We start from the raw sequence: 16928 nt of genomic DNA on the forward strand, positions 1-16928 counted from the left end.
AGAAAATAAATTTTAAAAAATGGGTCAAGTCACAAGTTAGTCGGGTCGAGTTAGCCATCAAAAAACGGGCGGGCTGTAGGTTGGCCCATTTTTTATTTATTCCAAAAATTTTGGATTCAGGTCACATTAGCAAATTTCGGCCCGTTTTGCCATGTTTGGTGGAGAGGGAATGATCACTTGTTTTAGATTTAAGAACCACTTTAACCCATAAATAGAGATTCAACTTAATTAAACCTCTTTCTCAACCAAAAAAATAAAACACTTAGTTAAATCTTCATTTTGAAACTAAAGTATGAGCTTGGGAAGGTGTTAGGCAACGAGATTTATATGATTAGAGAAAGATGCACGCATCTAGTTGAATTATCTAAACACAATGATGCGCATATCTAGTTGAATTATCTAAACACGATCTAAAGAACTTTTTTTTTTTTTGTCCCTTCACTTTCAAATTATGGCCCCGTCTCCTCCACATAACCTAACATAGTGAATTCATATGTCAAGTCCCTAAGTCAGCTTCAAGTCAAAGCACCACAAGTCATTTTCACTTAACATCATGTTCTATACCCTTTTTTATGTTATCTTGTTTATGGCTCAGGATTTCATTTCAGGTCTTTTGAGGTTCAATCTACTCAGCATCCCACTCTCTTTTTCATCATCTGAATTCTATATTTTTTCAACCTATTGGGAATTCCCATTGAGTCTCTCTACGTACAGACCAATATAACCAAAAATGCATTAAGGCCAAGGATCAAGATTTGGCATTCAGTTATATTGGTGGATTTTTTTTTATCCAAATTGATGGCAAGGCATCTCTTCGGCTCTTCCCTTGTGATTTGTGACGTAAGTATAAATGTAACAAAATACAATATATAAATATAGCTTAGGTTTGATGACCTTATCCTTCAACCGATTGACTCTTCAGAAAAGTTTATATTCCATTTTTCATTTCATATTTTGCCTTGTGTGACAATGGCTGACATCCCGCCTTTCTTTGTAGGGTAATTAAAATGGCCATCTGTGCGCTTTTCACTGCCTTTTTGCTCTCAGAAGGAATATGAAATCTCAAATCTCACTAACTTCTCTTAGCTTTTTTAAAATTTTATTACAAGATAAATTTAATGTCAATTGTTATTTTAATTCTAACACATTGAAATATACATATGGTAAATATGGGATCAATTTATAGATTAGCCAAAGTTGTTTCCACAAACAGTAGGACATAGCCTATTACCATACATTCCCAGGAATTCAAATTGCAAAAGGGGAATAACTTCAGGGGAAGGGGTTACAAAACGAGTGTTACCATCAGAGATAGAAGCTCCCAATTTCGCTAGAGCATCAACGCAGAAGTTAGCCTCTCTGAAACAGAGAGACATCTTAACCTGAGGCAATTGCAGCGGAAGATCCCTGCAATCATCAGCAAGGCCAAATAAATCCCCGTTAGAACTGATAGTGCTAGAAACTAAGGAAATTGCTTAATTATTTTAACAAAAATATATTAAAAGAGAGGAAAATTGTTTAATTATTTTAATATATTTTTGTTTCCTTACAACAAGTGAGGAGAATTTAAAGTTTTCCTTGTCAAACCAAATAATACTACTAAATTACATGACGCTTGAGAATTATTTAACGATGTTGGTTCGTCTGCTATTGTTGTACATTTCCACAAATTACTATTCATAAATTTATTGGTAGTTCTAACTTCTAAATGCGTTAGGAGATTGTGCTTAACTACAGAAAAATTGGAGCAACACAAGGACAAGGCATAACCTTAACCTTCATTCTGAGCCAGGGAGTTGCATGGACCTTAATCGGTAACCTTTATAGATACTAAAAAAGAAAAATACTTCAATATGGTTCTTCTCCATATGCAATGAATTTATTATATGGTTCAAATTAAATATTACAAATTTAAAGGGTATATGTAGTGTCATGTCATTTAAAATTTTAAATGATGTAACATTCTATGCACTATCAAACCTAAGAAATAAATTCTTAACTGTGAAATAGACTCTTTAGAGAATTCTACTCCTTTTAAGGGTAAAATTGGAGTTGCAAAGGTTACCTTTGTGTCTATCATGGTATCCTTTGTGGTCAAACTTTAGCTTCTTACCAGATTCATCTAATGGCCCCATGGTAAAATTTCCTCTTTATAAAGCCAAGAGCCTAAGATGTTCTCCATCAAACTTCTCTCAACTCACTATACTTGTAGAACAAGATCAGGCTTCTAAATATGCTTCTCATAGTCACAGCAGTGCTTTTTCTCATGAGCATGCCTGCACATGAGGCTAGCAGATTCCTCCATAGAGAAGAAAAAAATATGATGAATTAAAAGCATTTGTTGGAGTTACTGCAAGGTCAAGTCCCACACAATCATCAATCAGCCAAAAGACATCAGCCAGTCACACTGTCTCTCTTTTACAACACCAAGTCTCTCCATCTGCACCCAATCCAGCCACCTATATAACTGCTCCAAGAATCAGTCAAAGAATCATTGTGAGCCACAACACTGCCTCTCCTTTGCTAGGCTCACAGCAGAAGATTCCTCTAACTCCCCCCGTGCCCAATGGGTGGACTTCCATCCCCTAGACAGGAGCCATGATTCAACAATCAGCTAAAGGGGTTTCACGAACCACAATAATAAGCAATAGCAAATGAATTTGTCCTAGCAATGAATAAGCAGCAGCAGATGACATATGACTACAGACCAAGTATTAAAGGGAAATGGAGCCAACACAATCTTGTAAGGCAATATAGTCTCCCAAGAGCTCATTTAGGTAATTTTAATGGGAAACTTAGGTCCAATAAAATGACATTGTAGTTGCTGTTTTTATAGCATATTTATATAACCAATGCTCTGCTTTCTCTGAACTTTTGGAGTAAATCTTATTCTGTTTAAATTTTCTACAGAAGTTAGATAAAATAGATTCAAAGGTCAAACTCTATCTCTTAAACAATCACCCTCATGATGTTCCACATCTATATGCTTGTCAAAAGAAGTATAAACATTCTAACAGCCTTTGTTATCAAGCTGAAGATCATAATTTGAGTCTTTTCTTGTTGACATATAAGCCATGATGCATTAAATATAATTCATATGGTGCCCTTCAAATAACTTCTGTGTTGTACAACGCATGCTACACAACATGCCTCTGTCAATCACAATTTATCTGCTTTGCTACACTGACTGCTGAGGGCTTATAGTCCCTCCCCTAGCCCCACTTCAACAATCAACTACAGGGGTTTCACTGATTACATGAACAAGCAATAGCAAATGAATTTGTCCAAGCAATGAATAAGATCTAGCAGATGACATAAGACTATAGACCAGGTACCAAAAAACGAAAACGAAGGCCACACAATCTTGTTAAACAATATCGTGCATCAAGAGCTCATATAGAGTATTTTAATCGGAAACTTAAGTCAAGCAAATGCCATTGTAGTTGCCGTTTTGATACCACTTTTTAGTAAATTAAATGTTATTCTTTCTGTGAACTTTTGGAGTAAATCTAAAATTTTTACAGAATATTGATCAAAGTAGATTCAGGAAAACAGATCAGTGATTGCTGAAGCCTCCTAAGCTCAAGTGTTTTAAACAAAAACTCAGAAAAACAGCTCAAAAACCAAGCCAAATCAAAGCCGCAACAATTCCTTTATGCATCAAACCTATGTCATTATTTCATTTCTTTCTTAATTTTCGACCAAAGAAAATTTATATAGGATGAATGAAGTAGAAAGTTGAAATGGAGATAGAGAGGACTTGCGGTTATGGATTGACAAAGGCTGAAAATTTCTCAGCTTCTGAGTTTGTCATGGCACTGAAAATTGCCTTAAGGAAGTTTATTTATAAAAATCCGTGAATTTCAATGTAATTTCCCTTTGAGGATTTTTTTTTTTTTTTTTTTTTTTTAATTTTATTTTTATAGGTAAGTTACAGAAGCACCCTATGGGTCACAAACCCACGAACTCACCTTCCACCTAAAGTTGTTATATAGAAACAAGACAAATAAAAACGAGTAAGATATGCTATATGAAAAACTAGAAGTGGTGAGCTAAAATGAAAAAAGATTTCAACTTTGGAAGAAGTAAGAATGTTAGCTAATGGTGAGTTGGTGACCCTTTAATACATAGCTCAATAGCTCATTGGCATACTTAGAAGAAAAGTTCATTGCCAGGCCAAATTTGGAGTAATCATTCAGTACAATCAAACCAAACTGCATAGGGCCAAGGATCATGGCTGGGCATACAATTCTTTTTTAAGCCATTAAAAGGCATGGAGGAGAAATGAAATGACTAAGGATAGATACAGAGTATATTCTTCAATTTTATTGGTGGGGTTTTTTTTCCCCTTTAGACTAAAAGAGTAAAAGGCATCTCTTACAATTCTATATAAGTAAGAGATTTCAACATTTCAAGTTTAAGTGTTTAACACATACTCTGGTTCATAATGGACTGGTGAGATTGAGATCACTCTAAGCACAAACATGGACACGGACACGGACACATGTACGGTACGATACAACACAACGACACGAGAAATTTCTGAAAATTATAACATAAAAAGGCCTGTACGACGCCGGTATGACACGGTACGACACCCTAAATGAACTGTAGATTTTTTTTCTTTTCTTTTTGTTGGTTTCTTTTTCTGATAGGTTAAGAAAGAACAGAAGGAGCTAACTACATCTAAGATCTAACTGCCTCCTCAAAACCTCAAACAACAATGGTGGAAAACACTAGAGCTATATCATTTAGAACACTTAATTAACCATAAAAATCGAATCTTTGAAACATGGGTTCTATATAGAATAAAAAAATAAAATAAAAGCAGATTTTCATGGAATCAAAACTTTGATAATTTTCCACAACACCACCCAAATATGCATACACCACTAAATGAAACAACAATCCAATGAAATAAAGCTCTACCCAGAAATTTGAAAAAGATTTTGAATCAAAGTAGAAAGGGAAGAGTGTCATTACCTTCTTTGTTTTCTGGGTTGGTAAAGAAGTGCGAGAAAAGTGGGGTTTCATTGTTCCAATTTCCAAATTCCAAGCCCATAAACGGGTTTTCTACTTCTCTTTGTAAATTTGGAAGTTGGTGGTCATGAAGTTCTTTAAAATTAAAAATTAGCCCCAATTGGAATCCCCAAATTTGGAGTAAAATCAAGGACTTGGATTGCAAAAACAAAAAAGTAGTAAGGTTGGGCTTAAAAAACAAAGTGGTAAGCTTGGGCTTAAAATAAAATAATAATAATAATAAAAAAAAGGTCCCAAGGAGTTTTTTGTTATTTCGTTTTTGGGAATAGGGTTGAGTTGAATAAGTTCGGGGAAAATGTCAAAATGGTTTATGTTAGGTTATATTATAAACTAGTCGCTAACCCGTGCGATGCACGGGATAGTTAGTTAAATAACAATTACAAATAATCTCATGACAGCATTAGCAAGACCATGCATTTGCTACCAAGGAATAATATGCCACATAAACACATGGGGCACTATGCTACTATCTCTTATAAGAAGCAACTCATAAACACAATATTCAAAACTTTGAAAAGAAACAGCTGACAAATAGTATAAGTATCTCTGCTTATCTACTCTTTATGGCCTCCAATTTTGATTATGCTGGCTTCTTTGAAACTGTTGAGGAGATCATTTGTAGCAACCTATAATTGTGTCAGATGCATCTAATTTCCTTTAGATACATCTTAAGTACATGCAAATAATAGTAGTAGTTTGAAAGAGTGTCTATTTGAAAGGAATCAAACAAAATGCCTATATATTTCAGTTTCAACTATCTTTATAAACAATTAAAAGCAAATTTCATAAACTCTTTGGATACATCTTAAGTAAGACATACAATCAATTTCAAAAACACCAAATGTTGGGTTGAAAGTAATACACAATTATTCGAAGCAGTGCTATTAGGCTCAGCCAAGCCACTTTATGGAAAAAATTTAAAATACAATAAGGTTCAATATTTGAAGCAATTGCTTGAAATCATTTAAGTACATGCCATCAATGAAGCTGCTTGAAATCATTTTAAGTACATACCATCAATGAAGCTACAACATTAACATTGTTCATAACATTATTTTGTTATTTGTAGCACAAGTTCTTGGTTCGTGATAAGCAATGTGGGCATGTAAGATATACATTGGTGCATGGAAATCTACAAAATCACCTACACAAAAACAAAAAAGGAGAGAGTTAAATCAATGATTGTGTAATAATCATAGTGCAGTTTAGATAGAGATGAATTCTAAATGCAGGTTTAGTCTCCTCCTTTTTTGGGTCTATAAAATTTACAAAATCATAGATGCATTGCAAACAAACACCAACTGATTTGATCAATTTATGATCAAATTAGAATGGAGTATATACGTTCATATTATGCTATTCTTTTTTATTTATTAAACAAATTAACAACTTTCCTAATACCTGAACAACATGAACTTTTATAAAGGAAAGAAGTGAGAGATCAACAACAACAAATTAATATCTTTCCTGATATTTAGTTTTTTAAAAATTGGCAATATCCTGTAAAGGTTTGCATTTTGAATTTCTCAACTCCAAATTCCTTGTTCATGACCTTTATTTTTTTGTATATAATACAACAATCACACTCATTACTTAAAATTAGGACTCAGATTCATTAACTTATAATTAGAAGATTTTTAATGCACCTATCAAAATTAATACTCATGGCAGTCTCAATTTTCAATCAATCTTGTATTCCCAAAATAAGGCTACATTGAACAAAGTAGAAATCTAACAAAGAGGCAAATGAATTGCAATCTGCACTTCAATTTTCTTCAATTGGACAAAGAGATAGGAAATGAAAAGATGGAAAAAAATGACATCAACAAAGACAGATGTAAGCAAGAATCTACCTAAAAAACCCTATCTCTATAACTGAAATTTCGCAACCAACATTAGGAAAGAAAATTGGAATCACATATATTACAACACTTGCAACTCATGTTGATATAAGAGTCTTAGGATGCTCAGAACATCCTATGACAAAACTTAAAATTGAATGAAAAAGATGGCATAAAGAAATTGAAACAAATCCTCTACCAATGACAAAACCATAACCTAAATAAAGAAAACTTTAAAATCTCACAAAAGTATACCAAACAGGGAAAAATATTCTAACCAAAAAACAATAATTGACCAAACAGATCCCCAGAAATTGAAAAAATAAAATGGGAAATCAGGGTACCTTTAACCCTGATTCAATTATTATTTTTGGCATAAGACCCAATGTCTGGTACAAAAAACACGGTATACCAATTGGAGAAAAAGACGAAAAAGAATGAAAATAAGAAATCAAAAATTAATTAGGAAGATGGAATCTTAACAACAGTGAACAATATAGAAGTATTAAGGCATAAACAATGTAAGAATGGAACCTTTGTTGTTGCAGGGAACCTTCCACTTTGTTTTTCATGTAGATTTTCGTTTTGCGGTCCACTTTCCTATTTGAGGCTCTTAAGTTATACAACTTGGAGACACCCAAACCACCAGTTTTTTTCCCCTTCTTTTTATTGGCAAGTTAAACATGGAACCGAAAGTCAGCAAAGCCAGCATAACCATGATTAAAAAGTTGAAACGCATATCAGACTTGGCTAATTTAACAAATCAAAGCACACCAAACTCTATCCATGATTAACCATTAAAGAAGTAACTACTAAGTTCTTCTGATCCATAACAGATTTATGGTTAATTTAACATAATAAAGCACATCAAACTCTCACATGCACACATATGAGTCAAAAACCCAAAACCCAGCTCATTAATAAAATCAGTTGTGTCACTATAAACAATAACAAAAAAACCTTCATTTGGGTACCTCTGAATTATTCTTGAAAGAAAAATATAACTAAAAATTTCAGAAATAAAGCAATTAAAAATAAACACGACATTAGATTTGCAAAGGCTCTGATTACCGCCTAAGCATTTCAAAAACATTGAGCAAGTCCAATTGATACCTTCAGCAAAATCATTAAGCAAGTCCAATTGCTTCCGCATCAACCTTAAAATCCTTCAGCAAAACTACACCAATTAAGCTTTCTCTGCCATTACCCTCACAACACAAAGCAACAAAAAAATTGATACCTATTCCCTTAACTTCCAAATTATGCACTTTGTTATTATTGGGATTTGCAGACAATTTCTAAACTCTATAGATTTAGCCCTTCGCTGGGCATGGCAGCAACGGCAAAGCCAAGGTTAATGAAGGAGGAAATAAAACCCTAAATCATATTTAACAGGAAAACTTATAAAACAAAATTAGAAAACTTACTGGTAATAGTGTCTGAGAAATCACAGAGTGGGCCTAATTTCTGAGCTTTTCTCTAAAAATGCAAAAAATTGCAGACCATAAACTCAAACTCAATAGCCAAACGGAAAAATTTTAAATATACATAAAAAATAAAATTGAAGTATGCCTCAACTTGATATACAAATGGGTATGTTCAAAGTTAAGGCTTTGGTTGATTTTGGAACTTGATAAACGGAGAGGCTGAGAAAAGGGGGGGTGTGGGATCTGAAAATTTAAAGCAACGCAAATCAAGATTAATAACAAAATCAAAAACCAAACCTAACATACCATATCGTCCCCCCAACGGCCAGCTGATTCTGGCGAAAACCCATTAAGAGAAATAACTGCAGCCTCTCTCCAATGGAATCGTTTTAGTCTCTGAAACTTGATTTGTCCCAATGTCCCATGAAAGGCGGTCTGTTAGATCTGATTGGCGTTTGGGTTTTGGGGAAGGAGAAGGGTAGAGAGATAGAGAAAGAGAGCTCCAACGGAATCGTTTTAGTCTCTGAAACTTGATTTGTCCCAATGTCCCATGAAAGGCGGTCTATTAGATCTGATTGGCGTTTGGGTTTTGGGGAAGGAGAAGGGTAGAGAGATAGAGAAAGAGAGAGAAGGGTATGGGTCTTGCAGTGTTTGTTAGGCTGAGTTTGCGTTTGAAGGAGAGATAGAGACAGAGAGAGAAGGGTATGGCGTTTGCGTTTGTATCAGGTATTGTTTAGAAGTTGAAGATTATCGGGTTTGTTTTGGAGAGAAATAGATATTGGGTTAGGCATAATTACGGTATTTAGGGTTTTATTTATTTTTAATAATTTTATTTTTATAATAATGCTGACGTGGAAAATTGTGGGAGCTTCAAAAGCTTCGGTTTTATATATATATATATAGATAAGTCAAGTAAAAGTTTAGGTTTATGTTTAACTATGAAAAGAGTTAAATTCAAATATAATAATATATTCTTAAATAAACTCGTGAGTATAAGATTTGATTTAAGTGTATATATATATATATATATATATAATGTCTAATGTTTAAATGAATATATGTATATAATAATAAAGCTAGGTTGTGTGGTATTAGGGGACCATGGCCCCTAAAAATTTGAAAAGTGCATCATTCCTTTGAGAAAAATAATAATTATTATTATTATTATTTTTTGTTTTGACCCCTCCAAAACTTTATGAGATCCTTTTCTCTCAAAAGAAAAAAAAGTATTAAATTGTTTAAGTTTTAATTTTCAAGAGGTTCCAATGTTTAAAAAAGCAAAAATTATCTCATAAAAGATTAAATCAGGAAGCTAATATAAATGTACCATTTTCATTATTATTTTTTTAACTATAAAAGTTAAGCTTTTCAACGTTGTATGAAATTTTACTATTGAGTATATACGATCTTTTAATGAATGAATGATATCTAATTAAAATTCATAATGTTACAAAGTTACTTATCAAAAAAAGAGTATCAAAATTAATTAAGAAATTCAAAAGAAAATTTTAATCAATAATCTTTATGTGGTATTAGTTTACTCCTTCTTTAGAAAGCTTTTTTTTGTTTTGTTTTTTTTTTTTTTTTTTTTTTTTGGTTAACACTAAAGCAAATATGTATGTATATATCTATGTATGTGCATGTGTGATATCAAAATTCAGCCCACGAAGCAATAAATCTTGAATTTTTTTTCTGTATGTATTCTTAATTTCTTATTAATTTATATAGAACTGATATTAAACTACATAAAGTTTGTAAATTCTTTTCATAAGATATCAAATTATTATTTTTAATGCACTTTCCAATACTAGGTATGTAAAAAAAAAAAAAAAAAAAGCAAAACTATACTATAAGTCTTATAAGTTTACACTATAAACACAAATTCCTTAAATTTCAAGTGAGTACTATTATTTACTCAAATTTTTAAAAAAATAAGCTATATTAGTTATTTTATTAACTACCGTTAATATTATTACCAATGTGGCTTACTTTAACAATGATGTGGCATCTTTAACTGAGTTGGTCCAATACAAAGCAAACACGTCAATTAAAAAATTGTGTAAGCTCCTACCCACCAAATTATAGAAGCCTATTTTTTTTTTTCCAGCAAAAACAAAAAGAAGCCAAATCCAAAGGTCCCAAACCCATGCATCCTAACCTTCGTCGATCATGGCCATCAAAGCTCATGATGGTCATCCACCTCTTTCGCCCAACTGAACCCATGAGTTTAGATAAAAAATTCTATAGATCTATTCTTCCCTAGGAGCTAGGATAGCCCAAAAAAGGAACTTTCTATAAAACCAAAAAATGATGAAGAAATTTTAGCTAGGTTGATGGAGAGAGATCTGAGTGAAAAATTGGTTGAAGAGAAGCAGCAACTGAGGAGGTGGGGTGGGCCACACCTCTGCTCCTCCCATACAGACGCCGTCAACTAGATTCATCAAGGAGACCAACCACATCCTTACTGAGATTTGCTCCAACTTTGACTACTCAACCCAATCAAGAAACTCAAGCCCTTTTGGAACCCAAAGAAGACATTCACTCTCAATCCAAAGAGCTGTATGGGTCGAGGTATGGCAGATTGTCAGAGGTTCATTATGGAGAGAAGGTTGTGATTAACTTGTGATAGAGGAGCAAAAGAGAAGAGGGTTGAGTGACGGAGTGAAGAGATTGTTTCATTTGTTTTGCTTATTTGTACTTAACCAGGATTTTAATTGATGTGTGGCTTATATTAAATGTTCCAAGTATATAAAAAGATATCACATCATTGTTCTATTAGCCACGTAGACAATAAAACTAACAGCAATTGACAAAAATACTAGTGTAGGGACTGAAATTGTATTGATCCCAAAACTGGATTGGGCTTAAACCTTAACGACCCAAACAATAAATTTGTAGAGCGTGGGTTGAAGAACTAGATTTATCCCAGAAGAAAAACGATTAATCTTAACGATGTAAGATAATATGACACATACAAGATTATCGAATTTGTCCTCGGAACCAACTAGGTTATTTTTTGTTCTATGGTTTTCTTTAAGAAGTCTCTCGTCCCTTTTTTCTGGCGCATTCTTCCAAGTTATATATTGCAACCTTCATGTCATCCTTACCACACACGTGTATGCTAGATTAGGGGGATTCCTCCCTGTCCCATCCAACACTTCCTAGAACAATCAACCAGTGGCTTGTAAGGCTGCTCGATCACTATTCAAGTATCACTTCCACATTAATGCGGTCAGAGAGTTGGTTGAGAGACAATTAATGCGGAGGTCGCAGCCTTTGAAGATATTTGTCTGCCTTTTTATCCTTATCCCTGATCCAATGTCCCACTCTCAACTGTGACGTAGTCCCGAAGTAAGTTAGTGATGATAAGGTACTCAGATTCATCTCGGATGCATGTTGCCGAGGATATTGTTGTACTCGGACACTTGTTAGACCCATCTCACATTGCCTCTACTCCTCTCTTAGCTTTATTCTATTCATAGCCTTACTTGAGCCTCCTCAGATGGTCCAACATCCTCGGATAGGGCCATAGGCCCAGTTAATACCGCTTTCAACAATACTTCCTGAGTAACTGGCTCCCACAATAGCCCCTCAAAATCTTGCTTTTTGACTCCTCGGAAGAAAAGGATGATTTTGACGTCCTTATTATGTTCCGTTTTTGGCTTCACTTTGCATTTCTGACCTCCTTCATGTCTTTTGGTATATTTTGGATATGCTCCTGACGCTTCGGCGTCCAAGGCGTGCCTAGCATTAAATTTTGGCGACGTCTCTATCTCCCACATTCAACGGCAAGATGTAAATCGAACGGCGGGAGGCTTTTCTCGTTTTACGAGCAAGAACTTTCCCGCTTGTAACTTCTGAGCCAACATAAATAGTTTTTCAAATCAACTCTCTTTCCTACATTCATCAATCACACAATCCTAGAGCTCATACATTGAACCTATCACTTTCCTTCGTTTCCTTATGCGTTTACAAATACTAGATTCTTGTTCGAGGACCCTCTTTCAAACCTGTAAGTCTTCTTAAAACCTCTTTTTAACTTTTATCTTAAACTTATTGATTTTTCTTCAAAACCCCTTAGGAGAATGGGTAAATTCGAGGATCTTGTTAAATCCGAGGGGGGTATGAGAAGCTTCCAGGCAAAATATAGGATTCCACCAACTGTGGGTATGAGATACGCTGCCTAGGGGGAATGGGTTGGCAATAGGAGAACAAGGGAAGTAGTCATTCCCATGATCGCCTTCATAGAAGGTGGGATGACCATTCCCATGGGCCCTATCACTAGAAGCTATCTTAGATTTTTTAGGTTGTCTCCCACATAGTGTGCCCCAAACATGTTTAGAGTCCTGGGAAGTATAGAAGCCTTAAATGAGAGAATGAACTTGAACCTGACCCATCATGATGTAAACTGGGTGTACAATCTAAATAATTTGAAGGGGCAGGGATACTACCTCAAATCAAGGTATCCCGCGGTAAGGTTAATCCAGTGCCTTCCCACTTCGAACAAAAATTTAAAGGAGTACTTCCTTATTTTTTTCGGGGAATGGCACGATGGCTTGTCTTGCCCAACGGAGGAGGGAGTACCTGGTGGTAGTATAGCCATGGACTCATGAGCTTTAGTTTACATCCTTTCTTTGTTTGTTCAGTGTCTCAATATCTTCGTTTCTCATGAAACTTTCCTTTAATTCAATGACTTTACAGATAGGCGTTATACTAAGCCCAACCTCTGCCTAGTCAACAAAGAGAGTTCGGATAGGGTGTTGTGAGCTGAAAAATACGTGAACGAAACTGACGGTCAACTCTGAGCAGCCCACTTAATCCTCGGATACACACCTCTCTTGTTCGCCTTTCAAGCTCCCCAATACGTAATTAAAGCTCGTGATCCTCGGCTCCAGCGTATTAGCGCCGCCTACAAGGGGTTCGTTGTTCCAGAAGGTATACCATTTCCTAGAGATACCCCCCGCACTCATCCTCTTTTTGTTGCCACTGTCTCAACAGGAGCCTCTTCATCCCAGCTTGCTCTTAGGGAAGAGGAAGTAGAAGAGAAAGAGGAAGAAGAAAAAGAGGACGAAGAAGAAGAAAATCCAGAGGAAGTTGTAGAAGTGTTAGACTCCTCGGACGACTTCGAGATTTTTAATCAAACTATACACTCTGAGGAAGATCTCGACAAAATGGGCGTACAAAGGAAGCCCTAGAAAAGTCTAATGGAGCTGATAGAGAATCAGCCTGGGAAGGGTGCACCGGGGAGATCCATGCGGTCTCAGATTCCTCCTCCTCCTACCAAGTCTCCTCCTTCTGCTCCTCACCAACCTTCCCAGCCAGTCTGAGTTGAAACTGCCAATTTGAAAAGGTGAAGGGAGTAGAAAAGGAAGGACGTGGTAGATACAGAAAAATCCCGTCCGACTCGTGAGGAAGAGACCCAGCGAGCTACAAAACAGCAGAAGACAAGCCATACTTCACAGCGAGGCCAGGAGAGGTTGGACACTTAACCTCCTGAGCCACAAGCTTGGCTGCCAGCACCCATGCACGGCGGGGAGCCCTTAAGAGATGATGCGTCAATTAGGGACTTCAACGGTGGCATTGGGTGCCACGTAACCTCGGCTGTAGAGGAGGCCTTATTACTTCCAAAGGACATGGTCGAACTAAAGAATGTAAGGAAGAATGAACTCATCCTTAACAATAAAATATACTTGGGAATGGTATAGTGCTAACTCTCTTCTTTTTCTTTTTGCGATCATTATTCATGGATGTGTGCTTTCTACTGACTATTGTGTTGACTTCTTCCTTTTAGGTTATTCAAAACACTTTTAAGCTGGATGAGATGTTCATCAATTGCCAGCAATAGTTAGAGGATGAAAAGAAGAAACGGGCGTCTACCGTACAAATGTTAACCATATCCGAGCACAATCTGGCTGACGCGAGGAAAAAATTAATTGTTGAGGAGCAAGCTCGCAAAACGCTGATTCGGCCTTGGAAGGCGCACAAAGGCAAGCCGAGGATTAGAGGAAGCGCTTGCGCGAAGCAAACGAAGAATTGAAGGCTACCAGGGACCAAATGGCCGCCCTTAAAAAGCAGTTAGAGGAGGCTCAAAAGTTAAAAGACCAAGCTGAAAAATCTAGGGAGGAGGCTGAGAAGGCAAAGGCTGAGGCCGAACAGGCAACGAATGACGCCGAACAGAAAGGTTACGACCTTGGAGTGGTCGAGACAGAGGAAAATCTCAAGGCAGAGGTGCCAATGGTATACCGCATTTACTACGCCCAAACTTAGAATGAAGCCCTTAACCGAGCTGGGGTTGAGGCTTCATCTGAGTTGAGGAAGGCAGAGAATGTGTTTTATCCTACTGCGATCCACACCTCGGATCCTCCATCCACTCAAGCCAGGTGACTTAAACGACTACTGATCCCAATCAAGAAGCTCCACCTCAGAATCCTCCTTCTCCCAGCCAGCAAGAGCCAGCCAAAGAAGCCAGTGCAACCCAAGAAGCATCCTTGGATAAAGTTGCAGCCGGTCCTGAGGTAGAGGTAGCCTCTCAAGGCTTTCAGCAAGATCTGGCCTCTATGGTCATGCCAGCTGAGGGGGTTGCTAAGGACAAAGAGGGGGTAGCTACCTCTGAGGCAGACAAACCGACCGACCAGACTTCCAAGCTCTAGATTAAGCTGAAAAAATAGGCTTTATTTTGTAATTTAATTAGAACTTTTTGAAAGGGATTTCTTTTCCGTTCCTCGTTGTTGTTGTTGTTTTTATTTTTTATTTTTTATACACGCACCTTAACAAAGTATGCATTTTTACTTTTTGGAATTTGTTTGAGTTGATGTTTATCTCATTTTTGTGTTGCCAATTTGGTCATTTTGGGTTGGGTGGTCTCACCCTGATTGTCCTTTGCTTATACCAGAGAAAAAACACAACTTACACATATTAACAGTTGGCAGCCTAAATGGATGATAACCATTAAGACCAGGACATCTCGCAGATACATTTCGTATAGGCACATATATCCATTCTAATGAGCTGAAACTTAAAGAAGTGTTCAAAAGTCATTTAAAATTAAGTCTAAAATACTTCAATTATACATTAAATGATGCTCGCAGTCCTATTGGGACTTATTATTTTCAATAGATGATTAAGAACCCTGCGAGACGAGGACAAAACTTGAGGGTTTATTATTTTGAAGTGCTTAAGTTGATGCGGCACCAATCATTTCAACAACAAGAGGCTGTATTAGTTTCTACTGAACCCATTTAATGCTTTAATATGTGTCACAGGGTATTAATTTCCATTAAGATTGTGGTCCGAGGAACCTGACATATCTTAGTTTCTGTTTAATACTTCAAAAGATGTCATAGGGTATTAATTTCCATTAAGTTTGTGGTCCGAGGAACTTGACATATCTTAGTTTCTGTTTAATACTTCAAAAGATGTCATAGGGTATTAATTTCCACTAAGTTTGTGGTCCGAGGACCTAACATGACTTAGTTTCTGTTTAATACTTCAAAAGATGTCATAGGATATTAATTTCCACTAAGTTTGTGGTCCGATGACCTGACATAACTTAGTTTCTGTTTAATACTTCAAAAGATGTCATAGTGTACTAATTTCCATTAAGTTTATGGTCCGAAGACCTAACATAACATAGTTTCTGTTTAATATTTCAAAACATGTCATAGGGTATTAATTTCCACTAAGTTTGTGGTCTGAGGACCTGAATAACTTAGTTTCTGTTTAATACTTCAAAAGATGTCATAAGTGCGGAAACACGAGATGCATAATCAGCATAAATTAAAAGAAATCCATACTAAATTACTTTTATTAATAATAGTACCTCTTGAGATTGTATACATTCCAATGATGAAGTATAGCTTTTTCATCTAGGTCTTCCAGATAATAGGCTCCTATTCCGGCTACTGAAGTAATCCGATAAGGCCTTTCCCAATTAGGCCCCAATTTTCCCCAAGCTGGATTCTTGGTTGTTCCCAGAACTTTCCTCAGCACCAGATTTCCTACAGCTAACGGCCTCAGCTTTACATTAGTATCATAGCCTTGCTTGAGTTTATGCTAGTAGTAAGCCAACTGGACCATTGCATTCTCCCTTCGCTCTTCGATCAAGTCTAAACTTTTCCCCAACAGCCCATCGTTACTGTTCAAGGTAAATGTACTAGTCCTTAACGTTAGGAATCCAGTTTCTAGAGGGATGACGGCCTCAGCTCCATAGGTCATGGAAAAAGGAGTCTCTCCTGTTGATTGTCGAGGCGTTGTTCGATAGGTCCAAAGAACATGTGGCAATTCCTCCACCCATTTTCCTTTTGCATCATCTAGCCTCCTCTTAAGTCCATTGACTATTACTTTGTTAACAGCTTCAGCTTGCCCATTCCCTTGAGGATAGGCCGGAGTGGAATATCTATTCTTTATCCCTAAGTCTGAGCAGTATTGCCTGAAGGCCTTACTATCAAATTGAAGGCCATTATTCAAGATAAGGGTGTGTGGAGTTCCGAACCGCGTAACAATATTCCTCCAGACAAACTTCTTAACATATACATCTCTAATGTTAGCCAAAGGTTCAGTTTCGACCCATTTAGTAAAGTAATCTGTGCTGACCAGCAGATACTTTTTGTTTCCTAATACT

At 36.2% G+C, this 16928-nt stretch overlaps 2 long non-coding RNA genes across 2 annotated transcripts; both read right to left on the reverse strand.

Annotated features, from left to right (window-relative positions):
• Positions 1–1159: 1159 nt before the first annotated feature.
• Positions 1160–5144, reverse strand: LOC126693728 (uncharacterized). The gene is made up of 3 exons (XR_007645483.1): positions 4984–5144; positions 2066–2585; positions 1160–1407 (listed from the first exon to the last, which is right to left on the reverse strand). It is a non-coding gene; the product is annotated as an uncharacterized LOC126693728 (long non-coding RNA).
• A 666-nt stretch (positions 5145–5810) lies between these two features.
• On the reverse strand, positions 5811–8802 carry LOC126693730 (uncharacterized). The gene is made up of 2 exons (XR_007645485.1): positions 8615–8802; positions 5811–6184 (listed from the first exon to the last, which is right to left on the reverse strand). It is a non-coding gene; the product is annotated as an uncharacterized LOC126693730 (long non-coding RNA).
• Positions 8803–16928: the final 8126 nt, after the last annotated feature.

Source organism: Quercus robur, chromosome 7, assembly GCF_932294415.1.
Source record: "Quercus robur chromosome 7, dhQueRobu3.1, whole genome shotgun sequence".
NCBI classification, from domain to species: domain Eukaryota; kingdom Viridiplantae; phylum Streptophyta; class Magnoliopsida; order Fagales; family Fagaceae; genus Quercus; species Quercus robur.